We start from the raw sequence: 26,204 nt of genomic DNA, 5'->3' as shown, positions 1-26,204 counted from the left end.
CTAGTTTCATTCTTTTACAAGTGGTTGACCAGATTTCCCTGCACCACTTGTTAAAGAGATTGTCTTTAATCCATTGTATATTCTTGCCTCCTTTGTCAAAGATAAGGTGTCCATATGTACGTGGATTTATCTCTGGGCTTTCTATTTTGTTCCATTGATCTATATATCTGTCTTTGTGCCAGTACCATACTGTCTTGATAACTGTGGCTTTGTAGTAGAGCCTGAAGTCAGGTAGGTTGATTCCTCCAGTTCCATTCTTCTTTCTCAAAATCGCTTTGGCTATTCGAGGTTTTTTGTATTTCCATACAAATTGTGAAATTATTTGTTCTAGCTCTGTGAAGAATACTGTTGGTAGCTTGATAGGGATTGCATTGAATCTATAGATTGCTTTGGGTAGTATACTCATTTTCACTATATTGATTCTTCCAATCCATGAACATGGTATATTTCTCCATCTGTTAGTGTCCTCTTTGATTTCTTTCACCAGTGTTTTATAGTTTTCTATATATAGGTCTTTAGTTTCTTTACGTGGATATATTCATAAGTATTTTATTCTTTCCGTTGCAATGGTGAATGGAATTGTTTCCTTAATTTCTCTTTCTGTTTTCTCATTATTAGTGTATAGGAATGCAAGGGATTTCTGGGTGTTGATTTTATATCCTGCAACCTTACTATAGTCATTGATTAGTTCTAGTAATTTTCTGGTGGAGTCTTTAGGGTTTTCTATGTAGAGGATCATGTCCTCTGCAAACAGTGAGAGTTTTACTTCTTCTTTTCCAATTTGGATTCCTTTTATTTCTTTTTCTGCTCTGATTGCTGTGGCCAAAACTTCCAAAACTATGTTGAATAGTAATGGTGAAAGTGGGCACCCTTGTCTTGTTCCTGACTTTAGAGGAAATGCTTTCAATTTTTCACCATTGAGGATAATGTTTGCTGTGGGTTTGTCATATATAGCTTTTATTATGTTGCGGTATGTCCCTTCTATTCCTGCTTTCTGGAGAGTTTTATCATAAATGGATGTTGAATTTTGTCAAAGGCTTTCTCTGCATCTATTGAGATAATCATATGGCTTTTATTTTTCAATTTGTTAATGTGGTGTATTACATTGATTGATTTGCAGATATTGAAGAATCCTTGCATCCCTGGGATAAAGCCCACTTGGTCATGGTGTATGATCTTTTTAATGTGTTGTTGGATTCTGATTGCTAGAATTTTGTTAAGGCTTTTTGCATCTATGTTCATCAGTGATATTGGCCTGTAGTTTTCTTTTTTTGTGGCATCTTTGTCAGGTTTTGGTATTAGGGTGATGGTGGCCTCATAGAATGAGTTTGGAAGTTTATCATCCTCTGCAATTTTCTGGAAGAGTTTGAGCAGGATAGGTGTTAGCTCTTCTCTAAATTTTTGGTAGAATTCAGCTGTGAAGCCGTCTGGACCTGGGTTTTTGTTTGTAACTAAAGCATTTTCATATGGAGTGATTTAAAGTCACTTTACATATTTATAATCTTCCTTTAAAAATATTTAGTTTATTAATGTTGTTTTGTAAATTACACTTCCTAGAAGGGCACACACAGTGATAAATAAATAATTGCTTATCCTTTGTTAAATAGCTTCTCAGTTTGACATCAGTGCTGATACTTGGAGACCTGTATTCTATTTTGAAGCCCAACATTTTAACATAGATGAGGAACACCTCAGAGGTGACTGAGTTTATTCTGCTGGGCATCCCGCACACAGAGGACCTGGAGACCATGCTCTTTGTCCTGTTTCTGTCCTTCTACATCTTCACCCTTATGGGGAACCTGCTCATCTTACTGGCAATTGTCTCCTCCGCTCAGCTGCACACTCCCATGGACTTCTTCCTGTGTAAACTGTCTGTGTGTGACATATTTTTTCCCTCTGTGAGTTCCCCCAAGATGCTGTTCTACCTCTCAGGGAACAGCCGAGCCATCTCCTACACAGGCTGTGTGTTCTTCTTCTACCACTTCCTGGGGTGTACCGATTGTTTCCTGTACACAGTAATGGCCTATGACTGCTTTGTTGCCATATATTACCCTTTGTGCTACACAATAATCATGAGTCACAGAGCATGTGCCATCCTGGCCACGGGCACCTCATTTTTTGGATGTATTCAGGCCACCTTTCTAACTATGCTCACATTCCAAATGCCCTACTGTGGCCCCAGTAGGGTGGACTATTACTTCTGCTATATTCCAGGGATGCTGAAGCTGGCTTGTGCAGACACCTAGCCCTGGAGATGGTGGGGTTCATGAATGTGGGTCTCATGCCCCTCAGCTGCTTCCTTCTCATCCTCACCTCCTACAGCTGCATCGTTTGCTCCATTCTTCAAATCTGATCTACCAAAGGCCGACTCCATGCCTTCTCCACCTGCAGTGTCCACCTCACTGCCATCCTCCTCTCCTTTATGCCAGTGGTTCTCATCTACCTGCAGCCCACCCCTAACCCCTGGCTTAATGCAACTGTTCAGGTCCTGAACAACCTCGTCACCCCCATGCTTAACCCCTTGATCTACAGCTTAAGAAATAAGGAAGTGAAATATTCTCTGAGGAAGGTGCTAGAGCAGGTGGTCCTAATTCCTGAAAAATGATAGAGATGACTCCACATTGCTTGTGAGAGGAATTTGCACAGATATTATCTCTGTTCCCTTTTACTACAGATGAAGAAGCTAAGATTTGAGGATATGAGGTGAATTGCTCCAGGTCACACAACTAATAAATTATCCTACTCAGGAGGGATAATAGGATATCCTGCTGCTGCTACTGCTAAGTCATTTCAGTCGTGTCCGATTCTGTGCAACCCCATGGACAGCAGCCCACCAGGCTCCCCCATCCCCGGGATTCTCCAGGCAAGAACACTGTTGGGTTGCCATTTCCTTCTCCAATGCATCAAAGTGAAAAGTGAAAGTGAAGTCTCTGAGTCATGTCCGACTCTTAGCGACCCCATGGACTGCAGCTCACCAGGCTCCTCTGTCCATGGGATTTTCCAGGCAAGAATACTGGAGTAGGGTGTCATTGCCTTCTCTATAGGATATCCTACTGCTCCCATTTGGCAATAAAGAGCCTAGGACTCTGTCCCTCACTCTTTGTCTTCCTCTCCTCCTAATCTCCTGTTCCCTTCTCCCTTACCCTAACACTTCCTCATCTTGGCTGAGGATTATATGATTATAAATATAATTATTATATGATTATATGATTAACCTCTCAAAAGCCTGCATCAGATAAGCCCTCATTTGAAGGTCTAGGGATTGTAAAAAAAAAAAAAATGGAAGGTTTCAACCATATGGCTTCCAGTGGTACTCTGTGACTTCTGAAATGAAAAGAAATTGTTAAAGGAGAAGGACCTCTGGGTAAGACCTCAGGACCTTTGTCTCCTAATGGCTGAATCATAGGTATCAATGAACTGTATCAACCACAAAGTCTATTTGTCTTCAACCTGAAAACAAGATTTGACTGGGATTTGAAGTTGTAGATGAAAGAGAATGGGAAGAAGGTAGCCAGTGGGAGTCTGTGAAGGGGTGACTAGCTCTGTTGCTTTTCAGTATTCACAATTTTAGTTTGTCTTTATAATCATGAGCAGAACCAGCAGTCCATGCAAAATCTAAACTGCTATTGGTCTATGGTTTTGGATCCTTTGCTTACCAGAAAGTTGTGACTTTAGTACTGTCCCTTAACTTTCCTTTTTCTTTGTCTAATGAGCTCAGCATGAGATATGTGCTATTCTAGTCCAGGCAGAGATTTGAAGGAAAGTGAAGAGGGATATGAGAATAGAAGGGGGTCATGTGAAGAGAAAGGAGTGATTGGAAGAGAAGAGGGTGAATGGTGATTGGAAGAGAAGGGCATAATGTGAAGAGAAAGGCATGATGGAAAGAGAAAGGGGTGATGGGAAGAGAAGAAGGAGAGGTAGAGGCAACTCAGCTCTGCTTTTGTTTATTTTCAGGATCAGAGTTCAGTCAGGAATTCTCCCACACTTGAACCAGTCGCAACATTGTGTTTAAAAGTTCATATCAGAGTGATGAGATGATGCATGTTTTTAAAGGAAAGTACATTTCCTCTGCTCATTTCTCTTAAACCCTGTGCCTTTTATTCTAACAGAAATGCTCCTTCCAGAGTATTTAGCTGCTTAGTCATGCAGTGTTAGCTGCTCAGTCGTGTCTGACTCTTTGTGACTCCCATGGACTGTACTCCACTAGACTCCTCTGTCCATGGAATTCTCCAGACAAGAATACTGGAATGGGTAGCCATTCCCTTCTCCAGAGGATCTTCCTGGCCCAGGGATCAAATCTGAGTCTCCTACACCTCAGGAAGATTCTTTATTGTCTGAGCCATCAGGGAACCCACTAAAGACCCAATTAAAATATTTCCTGTGTGAAACTGTCTTTATACTAAGCAAGTCAGGCTCTCATTTCCCTGTGTTTTAAGACTTAACAAAAACATCCCTCCATTGTGCTAGGATAAGTTTCAGCAAAGCATTTTCCAACACTGAAAGTAAACTAGGTTCAGGGAGGGTAACGAGAAAACAAGAGTTATTTGGGGACTGACTAAATAGAATCAACAGCCCATTTGTTGGAGAAATTCTGAGTCCCAGATGAGTTTTTTATTTAGTTGAGGAAGCAGAACCTCAGTAACATATCTGTCAGTTATTTCTTTTATTAGTTATTTATTTTTTGGCTGTGCTGGGTCTTCATTGCTGCATGGGCTTTTCTCTTGTTGTGGTCAGTATGGCTTACTCTCCAGTTGGGATTGTGGGCCTCTTGTGGTGACTTTTCTTCTTGTGGGCTTAGTTGCTCCATGGCATGTGGTACCTTCCTGGATCAGGGAACAAACTCATGTTCCTGCATTGGCAGGTGGATTCTTAACACTGGATCACCAGGGAAGCTCCTGTCAGTTATTTCTAATCTATCAAGTATCTCAAGAGTCAAAAGGGCAGAAACATCTTCTGGCTCTTAGGATGAAGCTGGAACGGTAGTCACAGCCCTTGTCCTCTAAAGTGTTTTTACCAAACAGTGGAAACAGGGCAACCATCATGTTTTCTCCTCATTCAGTAATGATTTTTGGATACCACATTCCTACCTTGTTTTCCTAGATGAGATGGTTTGCTTTCACTGCCAACTGGAACTCTTCCCAGAACTGGACTTCTCCCTTCTGTTTCAGGACTTTAAGGAAATAGAGTCCTGATTCCTTTCTCCAACTCCATTGTTTTCCATCAATTTTACTCTATTCCTTGATCATACATAATTATCTCTGGAGCCAAACTCTTCTAACTCTATTACCACCTCTCATCTCAGACATCCATTTGGAAGCTATTAGCTATCACTGTCATTCATTACCTGTTTTAAATGTCTTTGGTGTCTTAGTCCAAGGATTATCTAAAATAGCAGCTCCAAGCCAATAGTTTATTCTTAGCCTTTCTCCAAAGTTTCCTACCTACTTGTAGCCCTTGTTCTGGTTACAACAGGAATATTTAACACAGCTTGTTAAGTGAGGCATGTTAAACTCTAAAGGTACAATGTGAGGCATAATTATATCATGACTCAGTATTAGAACCACTTCTATAAAGAAAAAGAACAAAATAAGTTGCATTGTTTAGTTTCTGACTATGTGCCAAGAAGTTCTCTTTAAAAATTCCATATAACATTATTAACTGTTTATACTAACACCTCAAAATGTGTATTATGATTCACATTTTTCCAGATGTGGGAACTGAACTCCGGAATGGGTAAATAACATCCTTAAAATCATACTGAATCAGAAGAACTGTAATTGGAGGTGTGTGTGTGTTCTTAGTAGCTCAGACATCTCCTACTCTTTGTAACTCCATGGACTGTAAGAATACTGGAGTGGGTTGCCATTTCCTTCTCCAGGGTATCTTCCCAACACAGGGACTGAACCCAGTTCTCCAGCATTGCAAGCAGATTCTTCAATGTCCGAGCCACCAGGGAAGGTAGGATATATTTTACTGCAAATGAAAGATATTTTGTGGATTATATATGAAATACTAGTATATAAGTAAAATCATGATGAAACAGAAAGAAGTGCATAAAATTTGTCTATATATATATTTTTTTTAATTGTGTAGTTCTGTGAGATCAAGCTACTTGAGAGTTTTCAAAGTAAGTAGACAACATAGATATCAAAATAAAATACAGAGTTACTTGCCATTTACATCAAGGACCTAGTATATATATATAGATATAGATATATATAGATATATACACAATAAAATACATAAACAATATTTCATAATTTGACAATTTTAAAAACAAATAACTTTTTCAAGTACTTACCATCTACCAGCCAATATATTAAATCAGTCATGTCTGACTCTTTGTTATCCCATGGAGTGCAGCATGCCAGGCTTCTCTGTTCATCACCAACTCCTGGAGCTTGCTCAAACTCATGTCCATCGAGTTGGTGATGCCATCCAGCTATCTCATCCTCTGTTGTCCCCTTCTCCTCCCACATTCAATCTTTCCCAGCATCACGGTCTTTTCAAATGAGACAGTTCTTTGCATCAGGTGGCCAAAGTATTGGAGCTTCAGCTTCAACATTCAGTCCTTCCAATGAATATGCAAGACTAATTTCCTTTAGGATTAACTGGTTGGATCTCCTTGCAGTCCAAGGGACTCTCAAGACTCTTCTCCAACAACACATTTCAAAAGTATCAATAATTCGGCATTCAGCTTTCTTTTATTGTCCAACTCTCATATCCACACATGACTCCTGGAAAAACCATAGCTTTGACTACACAGACCTTTGTTGTACATATATTAAATAATCCACTTTCTTTTTATTAAATATATTAATTTTAGTAATATTAAATATACTTAATATATTAAATATTCCACTCTATTTTTCTCTTTTAATTCTTACAAATACTTTGTAAAGTGAGAATTGTTACTATTCAACATTTAAATGGTTAGGGAATCAATATTTAAGGCACTAGTTTTAAGCAAGAACTTAGCAGTGTTCAAAATTAGGAAGTGTAAAATTAGTTATCATGCACAGGTATGTATAATAATAATGCTGACAACATTCTGTAGTGCTCTTTACACTATAATGGATTTTAAATAAGCTGGATAGGAAATCTATCACCTTCCTTTTCTACAGTTTCTTTGAATATTAAAGGAGGTCAGGAGAGAACAAGATAGCAGAAGAGTAGGTGGACATGGAGTACATCACTCTCCACGGATACATCAGCAATACACCTTCAGACACAGAAGTTCATGCAAAACACCAACTGAGAGTGGACAGGAGTACCTGACCAGCTGACAAATATATATAGAGCTACGCAAAACTCAGTAGAGTGAAGGAACTAGGGGGAAAACAGGAGTGTTAGTACAACTCCAGGGTGACCTCAGGAGCAAACCCCAGTGGATGACCCACATGCCGAGGTGGAAATAAAACCACAGTTGAGACCCATGGGCAGTGTGGCTAAGGGAGATGACTCAGAACCTTCCCACCAGCAGTATAAGCTGAAGATTAAATCCAGACGATCAACCAGGCAGACTCCATGTGTGTGGAATATATAAAAGGACATTGAGAGCTCCCTCAAAAGAAAACACACTAGTTCTGATAGCTGTGGACATTGAAGGCAAGAACACACAGGAGTAGGACAAGATTAGAATCTGAGCTGCCCCCACAGCAGATCCAGAGTTCAGTACAGTATTGAAGGGCATCCTAGGGAGGTGAGGTAGACTGTGACTCCCAGTGAGGGAAAGGACTCTGACAGCAGTAACTCAAGAAAAACATTATTCTTACGTAGTTCTGGAGATTCTTTTGGATTTTTTTTTCTTTATCTTTTCCCCCCTCTGTTGTAGTTGTTTATTTTGTTGGCACTATGAAATCAAATTACACTTTTGAGCTTTTCTTTTTTTTTTCTTTTTTTTCTCAGTCACATTTTATATTGTTACTATGAACCTCTGCCTCTACACTGGGCTTTTAGAGTTCTGTGAAGTTTACCTTCATTTTTTTTCTTTTCTAATTTTAATTTTTTAAACCTAATTTTATTTTTCTGCATTTATTCATTTGTTTGCTTTCCGACTATTCCCCTTGCAGTAATAATCTTTAATGTATATAAATCTTCTTTATTTACCTGTATTTAATTTTGCATATCTATTCTTTCTTTCCTTTCCTCTCAACATATTTTTTAGTTTTATTTTCATTGCTTTATTCTCCAATTGGCACCCTGCTTTTTGTTTTCCAGTTTGGGCTTTAGTTAGGTTTGTTCTGGTAGATATAATTTTTGGTTTCTTTTGTTTACTGTGTCAATCTATTGTACTTTATTTTTGTTGGACTGTTTTGTATTTGCCTAAGGGTGTTTTTGTATATGTGTATATTCAGTCACACTTTTTATTGTTGTTATAAACCTCTGCCTCTACACTGGGCTTTTGTAGTTCTGTGAAGTTTTGTGTTTTTTTGTTTGTTTGTTTTTTTCTCTCTCTTCTTTTATTTTTCTTTTCTCTCTTTTTTTAAATTTTATTTTATTTTTAAACTTTACAATATTGTATTAGTTTTGCCAAATATCGAAATGAATACGCCACAGGTATACCTGTGTTCCCCATCCTGAACCCTCCTCCCTCCTCCCTTCCCATACCCTCCCTCTGGGTCATCCCAGTGCACCAGCCCCAAGCATCCTGTATCGTCCATCGAACCTGGACTGGCAATTCGTTTCATACATGATATTAAACACGTTTCAATGCCATTCTCCCAAATCTCCCCACCCTCTCCCTCTCCCACAGAGTCCATAAGACTGATCTATACATCAGTGTCTCTTTTGCTGTCTCGTACACAGGGTTATTGTTACCATCTTTCTAAATTCCATATATATGCGTTAGTATACTGTATCAGTGTTTTTCTTTCTGGCTTACTTCACTCTGTATAATAGACTCCAGTTTCACCCACCTCATTGAACTGATTCAAATGTATTCTTTTTAATGGCTGACTAATACTCCATTGTGTATATGTACCACACCTTTCTTATCCATTCATCTGCTGATGGACATCTAGGTTGCTTCCATGTCCTGGTTATTATAAACAGTGCTGCGATGAACATTGGGGTACACATGTCTCTTTCCCTTCTGGTTTCCTCAGTGTGTATGCCCAGCAGTGGGATTGCTGGATCATAAGGCAGTTCTATTTCCAGTTTTTTAAGGAATCTCCACACTGTTCTCCATAGTGGCTGTACTAGTTTGCATTCCCACCAACAGTGTAAGAGGGTTCCCTTTTCTCCACACCCTCTCCAGCATTTATTGCTTGTAGACTTTTGGATCGCAGCCATTCTGACTGGCATGAAATGGTACCTCATAGTGGTTTTGATTTGCATTTCTCTGATAATGAATGATGTTGAGCATCTTTTCATGTGTTTGTTAGCCATCTGTATGTCTTCTTTGGAGAAATGTCTATTTAGTTCTTTGGCCCATTTTTTGATTGGGTCATTTATTTTTCTGGAGTTGAGCTGTAGGAGTTGCTTGTATATTTTTGAGATTAGTTGTTTGTCAGTTGCTTCATTTGCTATTATTTTCTCCCATTCTGAAGGCTGCCTTTACATCTTGCTAATAGTTTCCTTTGTTGTGCAGAAGCTTTTAAGGTTAATTAAGTCCCATTTGTTTATTTTTGCTTTTATTTCCAATATTCTGGGAGGTGGGTCATAGAGGATCCTGCTGTGATGTATGTCAGAGAGTGTTTTGCCTACGTTCTTCTCTAGGAGTTTTATAGTTTCTGGTCTTACATTGAGATCTTTAATCCATTTTGAGTTTATTTTTGTGTATGGTGTTAGAAAGTGTTCTAGTTTCATTCTTTTACAAGTGGTTGACCAGTTTTCCCAGCACCACTTGTTAAAGAGATTGTCTTTAATCCATTGTATATTCTTGGCTCCTTTGTCAAAGATAAGGCATCCATAGGTGCGTGGATTTATCTCTGGGCTTTCTATTTTGTTCCATTGATCTATATTTCTATCTTTGTGCCAGTACCATACTGTCTTGATGACTGTGGCTTTGTAGTAGAGCCTGAAGTCAGGCAGGTTGATCCCTCCAGTTCCATTCTTCTTTCTCAAGATTGCTTTGGCTATTCGAGGTTTTTTGTATTTCCATACAAATTGTGAAATTATTTGTTCTAGCTCTGTGAAGAATACCATTGGTAGCTTGATAGGGATTGCATTGAATCTATAAATTGCTTTGGGTAGTATACTCATTTTCACTATATTGATTCTTCCAATCCATGAACATGGTATATTTCTCCATCTGTTAGTGTCCTCTTTGATTTCTTTCACCGGTGTTTTATAGTTTTCTATATATAGGTCTTTAGTTTTTTTAGGTAGATATATTCCTAAGTATTTTATTCTTTCCGTTGCAATGGTGAATGGAATTGTTTCCTTAATTTCTCTTTCTGTTTTCTCATTATTAGTGTATAGGAATGCAAGGGATTTCTGGGTGTTGATTTTATATCCTGCAACCTTACTATAGTCATTGACTAGTTCTAGTAATTTTCTGGTGGAGTCTTTAGGGTTTTCTATGTAGAGGATCATGTCATCTGCAAACAGTGAGAGTTTTACTTCTTCTTTTCCAATTTGGAGTCCTTTTATTTCTTTTTCTGCTCTGATTGCTGTGGCCAAAACTTCCAAAACTATGTTGAATAGTAATGGTGAAAGTGGGCACCCTTGTCTTGTTCCTGACTTTAGAGGAAATGCTTTCAATTTTTCACCATTGAGGATAATGTTTGCTGTGGGTTTGTCATATATAGCTTTGATTATGTTGAGGTATGTTCCTTCTATTCCTGCTTTCTGGAGAGTTTTTATCATAAATGGATGTTGAATTTTGTCAAAGGCTTTCTCTGCATCTATTGAGATAATCATATGGCTTTTATTTTTCAATTTGTTTTTTTGTGTGTGTGGTGTATTACATTGATTGATTTGCGGATATTGAAGAATCCTTGCATCCCTGGGATAAAGCCCACTTGGTCATGGTGTATGATCTTTTTAATGTGTTGTTGGATTCTGATTGCTAGAATTTTGTTCAGGATTTTTGCGTCTATGTTCATCAGTGATATTGGCCTGTAGTTTTCTTTTTTTGTGGCATCTTTGTCAGGTTTTGGTATTAGGGTGATGGTGGCCTCATAGAATGAGTTTGGAAGTTTACCTTCCTCTACAATTTTCTGGAAAAGTTTGAGCAGGATAGGTGTTAGCTCTTCTCTAAATTTTTGGTAGAATTCAGCTGTGAAGCCGTCTGGACCTGGGCTTTTGTTTGCTGGAAGATTTTTGATTACAGTTTCAATTTCTGTGCTTGTGATGGGCCTGTTAAGATTTTCTGTTTCTTCCTGGTCGAGTTTTGGAAAGTTGTACTTTTCTAAGAATTTGTCCATTTCTTCCAAGTTGCCCATTTTATTGGCATATAATTGTTGATAATAGTCTCTTATGATCCTTTGTATTTCTGTGTTGCCTGCTGTGATCTCTCCATTTTCATTTCTAATTTTATTGATTTGATTTTTCTCCCTTTGTTTCTTGATGAGTCTGGCTAATGGTTTGTCAATTTTATTTATCCTTTCAAAGAACCAGCTTTTGGCTTTGTTGATTTTTGCTATGGTCTCTTTTGTTTCTTTTCCATTTATTTCTGCCCTAATTTTTAAGATTTCTTTCCTTCTGCTAGCCCTGGGTTCTTCATTTCTTCCTTTTCTAGTTGCTTTAGGTTTGGGTTAGGTTATTTATTTGACTTTTTTCTTGTTTCTTGAGGTGTGCCTGTATTGCTATGAACTTTCCCCTGAGGACTGCTCTTACAGTGTCCCACAGGTTTTGGGTTGTTGTGTTTTCATTTTCATTCGTTTCTATGCAAATTTTGATTTCTTTTTTGATTTCTTCTGTGATTTGTTGGTTATTCAGCAGGGTGTTGTTCAGCCTCCATATGTTGGAATTTTTAATAGTTTTTCTCCTGTAGTTGAGATCTAATCTTACTGCACTGTGGTCAGAAAAGGTGCTTGGAATGATTTCTATTTTTTTGAATTTACCAAGGCTAGCTTTATGGCCCAGGATGTGATCTATCCTGGAGAAGGTTCCATGTGCACTTGAGAAAAAGGTGAAATTCATTGTTTTGGGATGAAATGTCCTATAGATATCAATTAGGTCTAACTGATCTATTGTATCATTTAAAGTTTGTGTTTCCTTGTTAATTTTCTGTTTAGTTGATCTATCCATAGGTGTGAGTGGGGTATTAAAGTCTCCCACTATTATTGTGTTATTGTTAATTTCTCCTTTGATACATGTTAGCATTTGTCTTACAATTGCCGCACTCCCATGTTGGTTGCATATATATTTATAATTGTTATATCTTCTTCTTGGATTGATCCTTTGATCATTATGTAGTGACCTTCTTTGTCTGTTTTCACAGCCTTTGTTTAAAAGTCTATTTTATCTGATATGAGTATTGCTACTCCTGCTTTCTTTTGGTCCCTATTTGCATGGAAGATCTTTTCCCAGCCCTTCACTTTCATTCTGTATGTGTCCCCTGTTTTGAGGTGGGTCTCTTGTAGACAACATATGTAGGGGTCTTGTTTTTGTATCCATTCAGCTAGTCTTTATCTTTTGGTTGGAGCATTCAACCCATTTACATTTAAGGTAATTACTGATAAGTATGATCCTGTTGCCATTTACTTTATTGTTTTGGGTTCGATTTTATACACCATTTTTGTGGTTCCTTTCTAGAGAATATCCTTTAGTATTTGTTGGGGAGCTGGTTTTGTGGTGCAGAATTCTCTCAGCTTTTGCTTGTCTGAAAAGCTTTTGATTTCTCCTTCATACTTGAATGAGATCCTTGCTGGGTACAATAATCTGGGCTGTAGGTTATTTTCTTTCATCATTTTAAGTATGTCTTGCCATTCCCTCCTGGCTTGAAGAGTTTCTATTGGAAGATCAGCTGTTATCCTTATGGGAATTCCCTTGTGTGTTATTTGTTGTTTTTCCCTTGCTGCTTTTAATATTTATTCTTTGTGTTTGATCTTTGTTAATTTGATTAATATGTGTCTTAGGGTGTTTCGCCTTGGGTTTATCCTGTTTGGGACTCTCTGGGTTTCTTGGACTTGGGTGATTATTTCCTTCCCCATTTTAGGGAAGTTTTCAACTATTATCTCCTCAAGTATTTTCTCATGGTCTTTCTTTTTGTCTTCTTCTTCTGGGACCCCTATGATTCGAATATTGTAGCGTTTAATATTGTCCTGGAGGTCTCTGAGATTGTCCTCATTTCTTTTAATTCATTTTTCTTTTATCCTCTCTGATTCATTTATTTCTACCATTCTGTCTTCTAATTCACTAATCCTATCTTCTGCCTCTGTTATTCTACTATTTGTTGCCTCCAGAGTGTTTTTTATTTCATTAATTGCATTATTCATTATATATTGACTCTTTTTTATTTCTTCTAGGTCCTTGTTAAACCTTTCTTGTGTCTTCTCAATCTTTGTCTCCAGGCTATTCATCTGTGATTCCATTTTGATTTTAAGATTTTGGATCAATTTCACTATCATTATTTGGAATTCTTCATCAGGTAGATTCCCTATCTCTTCCTCTTTTGTTTGGTTTGGTGGGCATTTATCCTGTTCCTTTATCTGCTGGGTATTCCTCTGTCTCTTCATCTTGCTTACATTGCTGAATTTGGGGTGTCCTTTCTGTATTCTGGAAGTTTGTGGAGTTCTCTTTGTTGTGGTGTTTCCTCACTCTGTGTGGGTTTGTACAGGTGGCTTGTCAAGGTTTCTTGGTTAGGGAAGCTTGTGTCGGTGTTCTGGTGGGTAGAGCTATATTTCTTCTCTCTGGAGTGCAATGAAATGTCCAGTAATGAGTTATGAGATGTCTATGGTTTTGGGGTGACTTTGGGCTGCCTGTATCTTGGAGCTCAGGGCTGTGTTCCTTGCTGCTGGAGAATTTGCTTGGTATGTCTTGCCCTGGAACTTGTTGGCCCTTGTGTGGTGCTTGGTTTCAGTGCAGGTATGGAGGCATTTGATGAGCTCCTGTCAATTAATGTTCCTTGGAGTCAGGAGCTCCCTGGAGTCAGGGTTTGGACTTAAGCCTCCTGCTTCCAGTTATCAGTCTTATTTTTACAGTAGTTTCAAAGCTTCTCTTTCTATACAGCACCATTGATAAAACATCTACGTTAAAGATGTAAAGTTTCTCTACCATGAGGGTCACCCAGGGAGGTTCACAGTGTTATATGGAGAAGAGAAGCGGGAGGAGGGAGTTAGAGGTGACCCGAATGAGATGGGGTGGAATCAATAGAGGAGAGAGTGGGCTATCCAGTAATCTCTTCCTTATGTGCACTCCACAACTGGACTGCTCAGAGTTGTTCATGGAGTTATACAGAGAAGAGAAGAAGGAGGAAGGTGACAGAGGTGGCCAGGAGGATAAAAGGGGGGAATGAAAAGGAGGGAGACAGATCCAGCCAGTAATCAGTTCCCTAAGTGTTCTCCACTGTCTGGAACACACAGAAATTCCCAGAGTTGGGTAGAGTAGAGAGGGGTTAGGGAGGAGACACAGGTGGAGAAAAAGGAGAGTCCAAAGGGAGAGAGAGTAGTTAAGCCAGTAATTTTGCTCCCTAGTGAAAAATGGGTACTGAAGATTGGGTTCTTAAAGTTACAAAATTGGTAACAAATACATAAAAGCAAAAATTAAAAATCTAGAGTAGAATTTGGAATTTCAAAAATATGATGTTAAAGAAAAGAAGAAGGAAAAGAAAGAGAGAAAAAACGAACAAACAAAAACAAACAATGTCGTGAAAATTATAAAGAAAATATAGGTAAAAATTGATAATTAATACCAAAAAGCAAAAGTTAAAAATCTAGAGTAGAGTCTGGAATTTCAAAAATACAATGTTAAAAAAAGAAAAAGAGAAAGAAAAAAAAAACAAACAAGAACAAACAAAGTCACATAAATTATAAAGAAAATACAGGTACAAAATTGATAACAAATACCAAAAAGCATAAATAAAAAATCTAGAGTAGAGTTTGAAATTTCAGATATACAATGTTATTTAAAAGAAGAAGAGAAAGAAACAGAGAAAAAGAAAAAATAAAAAAGGGTCACAGAAATTATTAAAAAAAAAAAAAAACTAGAGGTACAAAATTGATAACAAATACCAAAAAGCTAAAATTAAAAATCTAGAGTAGAGTTTGAAATTTCAAAAATACAATGTTAAATAAAAGAAGGGAAAAAAAACACGTCAAAAAAATTATAAAAATATATATATATATGAAGTTTGCTTTAAAAAAAAATAGGGTCTTCTTTTTTTTTTCTTTTTGCAAAGTAATCGGTTATAAAATTGAAAATTAAAGGAATAACAGAGGACTTAAAAAAATTTTTTTAATAAAAAAAAGAAAGAAAGAATGATCATAAAAATAGTAAAAATATATCCAGGACTTTCTCTGGTTTTGTTGTGAGTATTGTGGGTTCAGTTCATTTTTGGCTAGTTCCTTGGTCTGACTTCTATTTCTCAAGATCTATAGGCCCCTTCCTATGTAGTTGGTACTAACCACAGGGTTTTAATCTATTGCCTGTAGCTTCCAAGGCGGTTCCCTCTGTTATAGCTTCTTCTGTTTAATGGTCTCTTCAGTGTCTGGTTTCCGCCCTGACACAAAGGGGGCGGTGGAGGACACTTTATTTTTTTTTTATTTAGGCTCACTTGTTCAGTCGCGCTGAGGGGAGGTAGGGAGGGATGCTGCAAACAAATAACACTGGCGTGTGCTCGCAGTGCCTCAGCCACACTGGGTCTGTCCCCCGTTCACGGGGTGTGTAGCCTCCCTGCCCATGCTGCTCAGGCTCTAGGTTGCTCTGCCGGGAACCATCCATGGCCGGGCCTGGGCTGCTTGCACTTCCCAGGTCCAAGCTGCTCAGGTTCAGGTTCTTGGGTAGTCCTCAGAGGCACAGACTCTCGGTTGGGCCTGCGTTTTGTGCCCTTCCCAGATCCGAGCAGCTCAGGTGATGAGGTGTTTGGCGTGCGCCATTGCTGCGACTTGTCGCCTCCCTGCCGCTCGGTTATCTAGGTGTGTACCTGCGCACCTTCTCAGGCAGATGTTGACCGTCCAGACCCCCAAGAAGTTTTAGTTAGCAAAGAAGCCTGCTTACAGTTTTATAGATAATGTCTCTCTGGGGCTGCGATTGTCCCCTTACTGCTCTGGCTGCCTATCACCGGAGGGGGATGGTCTGCTGCCGGCTATCTCTGTTTAGTCCTTTGTTCCGTGCACGGGCCTGGCGGTGTCTTAGGTTAGGGCTGGCTTTTCACGTGGTAGATATCCCACAGTCTGGTTTGCTAGCCCAAATTATTTCGTTCAGATAACGCTCGGGGTATTCAGGCCAGATCCTTGCAATGCAGCCCGTGCCACGCCTGCCTGCCCAGCCCAGCTTGCTAATGGCGGATGCAGGCGTCTGCGCTGCTTCTCTGCTGGGGGAGTTACCATAGGGCTCGCAATGTGCGGGTTTTAATTGTTTATTTATTTTTCCTCCCTGTTATGTTGCCCTCTGTGCTTCCAAGGTTCGGCACAGATTCGGCAGTTAGAAGGTTTCCTGGTGTTTGGAAACTTCTCTCTTTTTTGGGGACTCCCTTCCCGGGACAGAACTCCGTCCCTCCCTCTTTTGTCTCTTTTTTTTGTCTTTTATATTTTTTCCTACCTCCTTTTGAAGACTTGGGTTGCTTTTCTGGGTGCCTGTTGTCCTCTGCCAGCATTCAGAAGTTGTTTTGTGGAATTTACTCAGCGTTTAAATGTTCTTTTGATGAATTTGTGGGGGAGAAAGTGTTCTCCCCATCCTACTCCTCCGCCATCTTCTCTTTTCTCTTTTTTATAATTTGAATTTTTAATTTTTTAAGCCCATTATACTTTTTCTACATGTATTCCTTTGTTTGCCTTTCTTACTGTTCTTTTCCCTTTGCAGTTAATCTTTAATGTGTATAAATCTTCTTAATCTACCTCTATTTAACTTTGCATATCGATTCAATCTTTGTTTTCTTTCTTTCCTTTCTTCTCAACATATTTGTTAGTTTTGTTTTCATTGCTTTATTCCCCACTTGACACCATGCTTTACTTTTGTTTTTCAGTTTGTGCTTTAGTTAGTTTTGTTCATAACTGATAAATATACTTTTTTATTTCCTTTGTTTGCCGGGTCAATCTATTGTGCTTTTTGTTGGACTGTTTTGACTTTGCTCATGGGTATATATGTGTATGTGTATATTCCAGTATTTTAATTATTATTTGTCTGATTTTGTAACTTCCATTTGTTTGTGGTTCATCTTTGATTTCTACTTTTTGGGTATTTGGTTTAATCTCACTTAATGCCATAACAAACCACTTGTGGAATCTTTATTCCTGACCAGAGATTAAGCCCTGAGCCTTTGGAGTGGGAACACTGAATCCAAGACTGGAAACTACCAGAGAACTAACCATAGGGAGAATCAAATAGTGAGACCTCACACAGAGGAAACCACTTGAATACAAGACCTGGCATCATGCAACCAACAGTAACACTCTGTGCCTGACTCCTCACCTAAATAGCAAACAAAACAAAAATACAAACCCAATCATCAACAGACAGGATTACAACCTCACTCAGCCTTGCCCATCAGAGGAAAAACAAACAGAAAAAAAAAAAAAAGCAAAGAAACAAACAAAAATTTTAGCACAAATCTCACCCTACACTAAGCTTACACAAACCACTGGACCAACCTTAGGAGGGCAGAAACCAAAAGGAAGAAAGAATTCAACCTTGAAGACTGGGAAAAGGAGACCTCAAATACAGTAAATTTTAAAAAATAATAAATAATGTAGGCAGAGAAAGATTACACAAATGAAAGAACAAATTAGAAACACTGAAGTACCAATAAATGAAGAGTAAATAGGCAATCTACCTGAAAACTAATTCAAAATAATGATAGTAAAGATGATCAAAAACCTTGAAAACAAAATGGAAAATATGCAAGATCAATTAACAAAGACCTAGAATAATTACAGAATAAACATATAGAGACAAACAACACAATTTCTGAATTTAAAAATACTCTAGAAGGAATTAATAGCAGAATATCTGAAGCAAAAGAATGAAAAACTGAGATGGAAGATCAAATGGTGGAAATAACCTCTGAAGAGCAGAATAAAGTACAAAGAATGAAAAGAACTGAGGACAGTCTCAGAGATCTCTGTGACAATATCAAATCCACCAGCATTCGAATTATAAAGGGCCCCAGAAGAAGAAGAGAAAAAGAAAGCATATAAGAAAATTTTTGAAGAGATTAAAGTTGAAAATTTCCCCAACATGGAAAAGGAAATAGTCAATCTAGTCAAAGAGGCACAAAGATTCCCATACAGGATAAACCCAAGAAGAAACATGCCAAGACACACACCAATCAAACTAACAAAGACTAAACACAAAGAAAGAATATTAAAAGCAGCAAGGGAAAAGCAACAAGTAACATATAAACTACATACGCTCAATAGCTCATCTTTCAGCAGAAACTCTGCAGGCCAGAAGGGAATGGCAGGATATATTTAAAGTACTGAAAGGGAAAAATCTACAACCAAGATTAGTGTACCCCACCAGAATCTCATTCAAAATTGATGGAGAAATTAAAAGATTTTTCATACAAATAAAAATTAAGAGAAAAGAATACCACAAAACAATCTTTACAACAAATGTTTAAGAGACATATATAGTCAAGAAATACAAAAGAAGAAAAAGATCTACAAAATCAACCCCAAACAATTAAGAAAATGACAATAAGAACACATATATCAATACTAACTTTAAATATAAATGGATTAAATGCTCCAACCAAAAGACACAGACTGGCTGAATGGATACCAAAACAAGACCCATATTTATGCTGTATACAAGAAACTCACTTCAGACCTAAAGATACAAGGAGACTGAAAGTTAGAGGATGAAAAAAAGTATATCCCATGCAAATGGCAAACAAAAGAAAGCTGTACTAGCAATCCTAATATCAGACAAAATGGACCTTAAAATAAAGAATATTATAAGAGCTAAAAAAAGGACCCTACAAAATGATCAAAGGATCAATCCAAGGGTAAGACATAAAAATTGTAAATATCTATGCACGTTGGAGAAGACTCTTGAGAGTCCCTTGGACTGCAAGGAGATCCAACCAGTCCATTCTAAAGGAGATCAGTCCTGGGTGTTCATTGGAGGGACTGATGTTGATGTTGAAACTCCAGTACTTTGGCCACCTGATGCAAAGAGCTGACTCATTGGAAAAGACCCTGATGCTGGGAAAGATTGAGGGCAGGAGGAGAAGTATATGACAGAGGATGAGATGGTTGGATGGCATCACCGACTCAATGGACATGGGTTTGGGTGGACTCCAGGAGTTAGACAGGGAGGCCTGGCATACTGCGGTTCCTGGGGTCACAAGGAGTCAGACACGACTGAGCGACTGAACTGAGCTGAACTGATGGACTCAACACAGGAGAACCTCAATACATAGGACAAACACTAACAGACGTTAAAAGAGAAATTGATGCAACACAATAATAGTAGGAGACTTTAACACCCCCCTTACACCAATGGACAGATCATCAAAACAGAAATTTAATAAGGAAACACAAATATTAAATGATACATTAGATGAGATGGATCTCATAGATATCTTTAGAACATTCCATCCAAATGCAGAAGAATACACTTTCTTCTCAAGTGCACTTGGAACATTCTCTAGGATAAACCACACCTTGGGTCACAAATCAAACCTCAGTAAATTTAAGAAAGTTGAAATCATATCAAGCACCTTCTCCAAACACAACACTATAAGACTAAACATCAATTACAAGAAAAAAAATGCAAAAAAAAAGAAACACATGGAGATTAAACAATACATTTCTAAATAACCAACAGGTTACTGAAGAAATTAAAAGGGAAATTTAAAAAGTTCTAGAAACAAACGATAATGAAAAAACAACAACTCAAACCCTATGGGATGCAGCAAAAGCAGTTCTAAGAGGGAAGTTTATACCAATACAATCCTCCCTCAAGAAACAAGAGAAACATTAAATAGACAACCTAACTTTACAACTAAAGCAACTGGAAACAGAACAACAACAACAACAAAAATAGTAGAATGAAAATAAATCATAAAGATCTGAGCAGAAATAAATGAAAAAGAAATGAAAGAAACAATAGTAAAGATTAATAAAACTAAAAGCTGGTTCTTTGAGAAGATAAACAAAATTGACAAAGCTTTAGCCAGACTCATCAAGAAAAAAAGAGAGAATAATCAAATAAACAAACTTTGATATGAAAAATGAGAGGTTACAACAGACAATACAGATATACAAAGGATTCTAAGAGACTATTATGAACAACTATAGGGCAATAAAATGGATAACCTGGAAAAAAATGGACAGATTCTTAGAAAAGTTCAATCTTCCAAGACTGAACCAGGAAGAAATAGAAATTATGAACAATCCAATTACAAGCACTGAAATTGAAGTTGTGATCAAAAATCTTCCAAAAACAAAAGCCCAAGACCAGATGTCTTCACAGAAGAATTCTATCAAATATTTAGAGAAGAGCTAATGTTTATCCTTCTAAAACACTTTCCAAAAATTGCATAGGAAAGAATACTTCCAAACTCATTCTACGAGGCCACCATCAACCTGATACCAAAACCAGACAAAGACAACAACAAAAAAAGAAAACTACAGGCTAATATCACTGATGAATATAGATGCAAAAATCCTCAACAAAATCTTAGCAAACAGAATTCAACAACACATCACAAAGCTCATACACCATGGTCAAGTTGGGTTTATTCCAGGAATGAAAGGATTCTTCAATATGTGCAAAACAATAAATATGATACACCATATTAACAAACTGAAAGACAAAAACCATATGATAATCTCTGCAGATGAAGAAAAAGGCTTTTATAAAATTTATCACCGATTTATAGTTAAAACTGTTCAAAAAATGGACATAGAATGAACCTACCTCAATATAGTAAAGGCCATATATGATAAGCCTACAGCAAACATTATTCTCAATGGTGAAAAACTGAAAGCATTCCCCCTAAGATCAGAAAGAAGACAAGGGTATCCACCTTCCCCACTATAATTCAACATAGTTCTGGAAGTCCTAGCTACAACAATCAGAGAAGAAAAGGAAATAAAAGAAATCCAGATTGGAAAAGAAGAAGTAAAACTCTCAGTGTTTGAAGATGACATGATACTGTACATGGAAACCCCTAAAGATATTATTTAAAAATTGCTAGAGCTAATCAGTGAATTTAGCAAACTTTCAGGATGTAAAATCAATTCACAGAAATCACTTGCATTTATACATACTAAAAATGAAAAATCAGAAAGAGTAATTAAGGAATTAATCCCATTCCCCATTGCAACAAAAAGAATTAAATATCTAGGAGTAAACTTACCTAAGAAAACAAAGATCTGTATTCAGAAAATTATAAGACACTAATGAAACAAATCAAAGATGACATAAAAAGGTGGAGATATATTCCATGTTCCTAGGTAGGAAGAATCAATATTGTAAAAATTACTATACTACCAAATGCAATCTAGAGATTCAATGTGATCCTTGTCAATTACAAATGACATTTTTCACAGAACTAGAACAAAAAAATTCACAATTCATATGGAAACACAAAATATCCTGAATAACAAAAGCAGTCTTGAGAAAGAAGAATGGATCTGGAGGAATTAAGCTTCCTGACTTCAGATTATACTACAAAGCTACAGTCATCAAGACAGTATGGTACTGGCACAAAAAACAGAATATAGACTAATGGAACAAGATAGAAAGCCCAGAAATAAGCCCACGCACCTATGGGTACCTTATTTTTGACAAAGCAGGCAAGAATATACAATGGAGCAAAGACAGCCTCTTCAATAAATGATGCTGGTAAAACTGGAAAGCTACATGTAAAGGAATGAAATTAGAACACTTCCTAAAATCATACACAAAGATAAACTCAAAATGGATTAAAGACCTAATGTAAGACCAGAAACTATAAAACTCTTAGAGGAAAACATAGGCAGAACACTAGATGCCATAAATGAAAACAAGATTCTCTATGATGCACCTCCTAGAGTAATGGAAATAAAAACCAGAGTAAACAAATGAGACTGGATTAAACTTAAAAGCTTTACACAGCAAAGGAAATTATAAGCAAGGTGAAAAAGCAACCCGCAGAATGGGAGAATATAATAGCAAGTGAACAACTGACAAAGGATTAATTTCCAAAAGACATAAGCAGCTCATACAACTCAATGCCAAAAAACAAACAACCCAATCCAAAGCTGGAAAGAGACCTAAACACACATTTCTCCAAATAAGACATACAGATGGCCAACAAACACATGAAAAGATGCTCAACATCACTCATTATTAGAGAAATGCAAATCAAAACTACAATGAGATATCACCACACACCAGTCAGAATCAGTTCAGTTCAGTCACTCAAGTCATGTACAACTCTTTGCGACCGCATGAAGCGCAGCACGCCAGGCCTCCCTGTCCATCACCAACTCCCGGAGTTCACCCAGACTCACGTCCATCAAGTCAGTGATGCCATCCAGCCATCTCATCCTCTGGCGTCCCCTTCTCCTCCTGCCCCCAATCCCTCCCAGCATCAGAGTCTTTTCCAATGAGTCAAGTCTTCGCATGAGGTGGCCAAAGTACTAGAGTTTCAGCTTTAGCATCATTCCTTCCTAAGAAATCCCAGGGCTGATCTCCTTCAGAATGGATTGGTTGGATCTCTTTGCAGTCCAGGGGACTCTCAAGAGTCTTCTCCAACACCACAGTTCAAAAGCATCAATTCTTTGGCGCTCAGCCTTCTCCACAGTCCAACTCTCACATCCATACATGACCACTGGAAAAACCATAGCCTTGACCTTTGTTGGCAATGTCTCTGCTTTTGAATATGCTATCTAGGTTGGTCATAACTTTCCTTCCAAGGAGTAAGCATCTTTTAATTTCGTGGCTGCAGTCACCATCTGCAGTGATTTTGGAGCCCAGAAAAATAAAGTCTGACACTGTTTCCCCATCTATTTCCCATGAAGTGATGGGACCTGATGCCATGATCTTCGTTTTCTGAATGTTGAGCTTTAAGCCAACTTTTTCACTCTCCACTTTCACTTTCATCAAGAGTCTTTTTAGATCCTCTTCACTTTCTGCCATAAGGGTGGTGTCATCTGCATATCTGAGGTTATTGATATTTCTCCTGGCAATCTTGATTCCAGCTTGTGCTTCTTCCAGCCCAGCGTTTCTCATGATGTACTCCGCATATAAGTTAAATAAGCAGGGTGACAATATACAGCCTTGACATACTCCTTTTCCTATTTGGATTAGAAGATGTTAAAGGAACTCTGTATCTAATACTTTGTCAAGGAAAGAAAGTTCTAACTATTTTTGTTAATGTCACAATCCATACAGGTATATGTGTTTTTAACATTTACTTGAAAAACATGAAGTTTCTAACAGAACTGAATTAAAACTTGTCCCAGTCTTGGTACTTTTTATTTAGATTTTTCTAAGAAAAGAGAGTAATGCAAAGAATGTAAATGCAACCAAAGAAAAATTTTAAAAAAGAAAGAAAAGATAGGGAACGTTGTGTAAATGTAGGCTACTGTCTGAGAGTATTGCTTTATTTGAAGACTGAAAAAAATTAGGGGTAAAAAGTGTGCCAATGTCAGTGTGTTGGTAGAATTTGAAGGAAGAGAGAAAAGTGTACAGTTAAGTACAGGTGTCTTCTAGGTCCTAGAGTCTGTGGTGAATTATCTTCAATTCATTATGACAGTTACTCTGTTGGATTACTGCTCTGGGTGAATTGCAGTAGGAAGTAAATCAAGAAGGAAAGGTGATAAAGAAGAGAAGTCCGTCAGCAGATGAATGGATAAGAAAGCTGTGGTACATATACACAATTGAATATTACTCAGCTATGAAAAAGAATGCATTTGAATAAGTTCTAATGAGGTGGATGAAACTAGAGCCTATTATATAGAGTGAAATAAGTCAGAAAGAAAAACACCAATACAGTATATTAACTCATATATATGGAATTTAGAAAGATGGTAACGATGACCCTATACACGAGACAGCAAAAGAGACACAGATATAAAGAACAGACTTTTGTACTCTTTGGGAGAAGGTGGGGGTGGAATGATTTGAGAGAATAGCATTGAACGCGTGTATTACCATATGTGAAATAGATTGCCAGTCCAGGTTCAATGTATGAGATGGTGCTCAGGGCCAGTGCACTGGGAGGACCCTGAGGGATGGTATGGGGAGGGAGGTGGGAGAGGGGTTCAGGATGGGGGACACATGTACACCCATGGCTGATTCATGTCAATGTATGGCAGAAACCCAGAGAAGGCAATGGTACCCCACTCCAGTACTCTTGCCTGGAAAATCCCATTGATGGAGCAGCCTGGTAGGCTGCAGTCCATGGGGTCGCTAAGAGTCAGACACGACTGAGCGACTTCACTTTCTCTTGTCACTTTCATGCATTGGAGAAGGAAATGGCAAGTTCTTGCCTGGAGAATCCCAGGGACAGGGGAGCCTGGTGGGCTGCCATCTATGGGGTCGCACAGAGTCGGACACGACTGAAGTGACTTAGCATAGCATAGCATGGCAGAAACCACTACAATATTTTAAAGTAATTAGCCTCCAATTAAAATAAATAATTTAAAAAATAAGATAAATTAAAGAAAAAGGAAAAGAATGGAGAAAAGGCACTAAAAATCCTTAAGGTCTAGTTCAAAATATTTTATATAACAATAAAAATGGCAAATCCAAACTTTATTGATAACTTTTCACATACCAGGAACTGCTTTAAGGTATTTGTACACATCATACCTGATTGATCTCATCCAGTCCCTTGGCTTTTAATGTCATACGTGCACTGATGATTCAGAAAATAATGTCCAAGACAGACCTCACCTCTGAACTCCAAACTCATACCTTCAGTTTCCTACTCAATATATCCATTTGGTCATATAATAAAACATCCAAATTAAAATATTAAAAACAGGAAACTGCCTCCTAAACCTGCTCTCTACCATGACGATTGATCCAACCTCAGGCCCATATCCTCCATCCTATCTCTGCCACTCTTTCTCAGATGCCCGTATCCAGCTTGTAATCCAGCCCCAATTTTTCCGACTACTTCTCAATATCCCCATCACTACCAATCTGGCCCAAGCTATCATCTCTCAACAGGAGCACATTTTATCTCCTATCTAATTCCCTGAATCTCCTTCTTCACTCTTCAATGAACATTCTTGACAGAGCAACCAGAGCCTGAGAGATCCTTTTAAAAATACATCAGAGCATAGAACACTCTGCCTTCTGCAAACTCTTCAGCATTGCCCCATCATACATGACATGAGATTCACAGGTTTTATAAATACCTGCAGCCACACACAGCTCAATTTACAGCCTCCACTTCTTTCAGGCTCTGTCTAGTCCAGCCTCACTGGCCTCCTAGCATTCCTCCAACATGCCAAGCATGTTCTCTGTCAAAGTCTTTGGGTGTTCTCTCTGCACAGAACAATCTTTGATTTTCAGATTTATCTAGACATACAACATTGTATTAGTTTTAGGTGTACAATATGATGATTCAATATATGTATATACTACAAAATTATCACACTAAATTTTGTTAATATCTACCATTTCACCTATTTACAATTTTTTCTTGTAATGAGAACGTTTAAGATGCACTCTGTTTAGCAACTTTCAGATATACGGTATAGTAGTGCTGCTGCTGCTGTGAAGTCGCTTCAGTCGTGTCCGACTCTGTGCGACCCCATAGACGGCAGCCCACCAGGGTCCCCTGTCCCTGGGATTCGCCAAGCACGAGTACTGGAGTGTGTTGCCATTTCCTTCTCCAATGCATGAAAGTGAAAAGTGAAAGTGAAGTCGCTCAGTCCTGTCCAACTTTTCGCAACCCCATGGACTGCAGCCTACCAGGCTCCTCCGTCCATGGGATTTTCCGGGCAAGAGCACTGGAGTGGGGTGCCATTGCCTTCTCCATAGTAGTGATAACTGTAGTCAAACATGCTATACATCATATCCTTAGGAATTTTATCTTATAATTGGAAGTTTGTGTCTTTTGATATCTTTAATTCATTTCACTCAGGATAATCTATTTTTAAATATTTATTTTTAATTGAAATTTTTTTGCTTTACAATATTGA

General features: G+C 38.0%; 1 pseudogene; it reads left to right on the top strand.

Moving 5' to 3' along the window:
* The first annotated feature begins 1,679 nt into the window (after positions 1-1,679).
* On the top strand, positions 1,680-2,605 carry LOC129653726 (olfactory receptor 149-like; annotated as a pseudogene).
* Positions 2,606-26,204: the final 23,599 nt, after the last annotated feature.

This window comes from Bubalus kerabau, chromosome 5, assembly GCF_029407905.1.
Source record: "Bubalus kerabau isolate K-KA32 ecotype Philippines breed swamp buffalo chromosome 5, PCC_UOA_SB_1v2, whole genome shotgun sequence".
Lineage (NCBI taxonomy): Eukaryota > Metazoa > Chordata > Mammalia > Artiodactyla > Bovidae > Bubalus > Bubalus kerabau.
The sequence above is the reverse complement of the archived record's forward strand: the minus strand, read 5'-3'. Positions and strand labels throughout refer to the sequence as shown.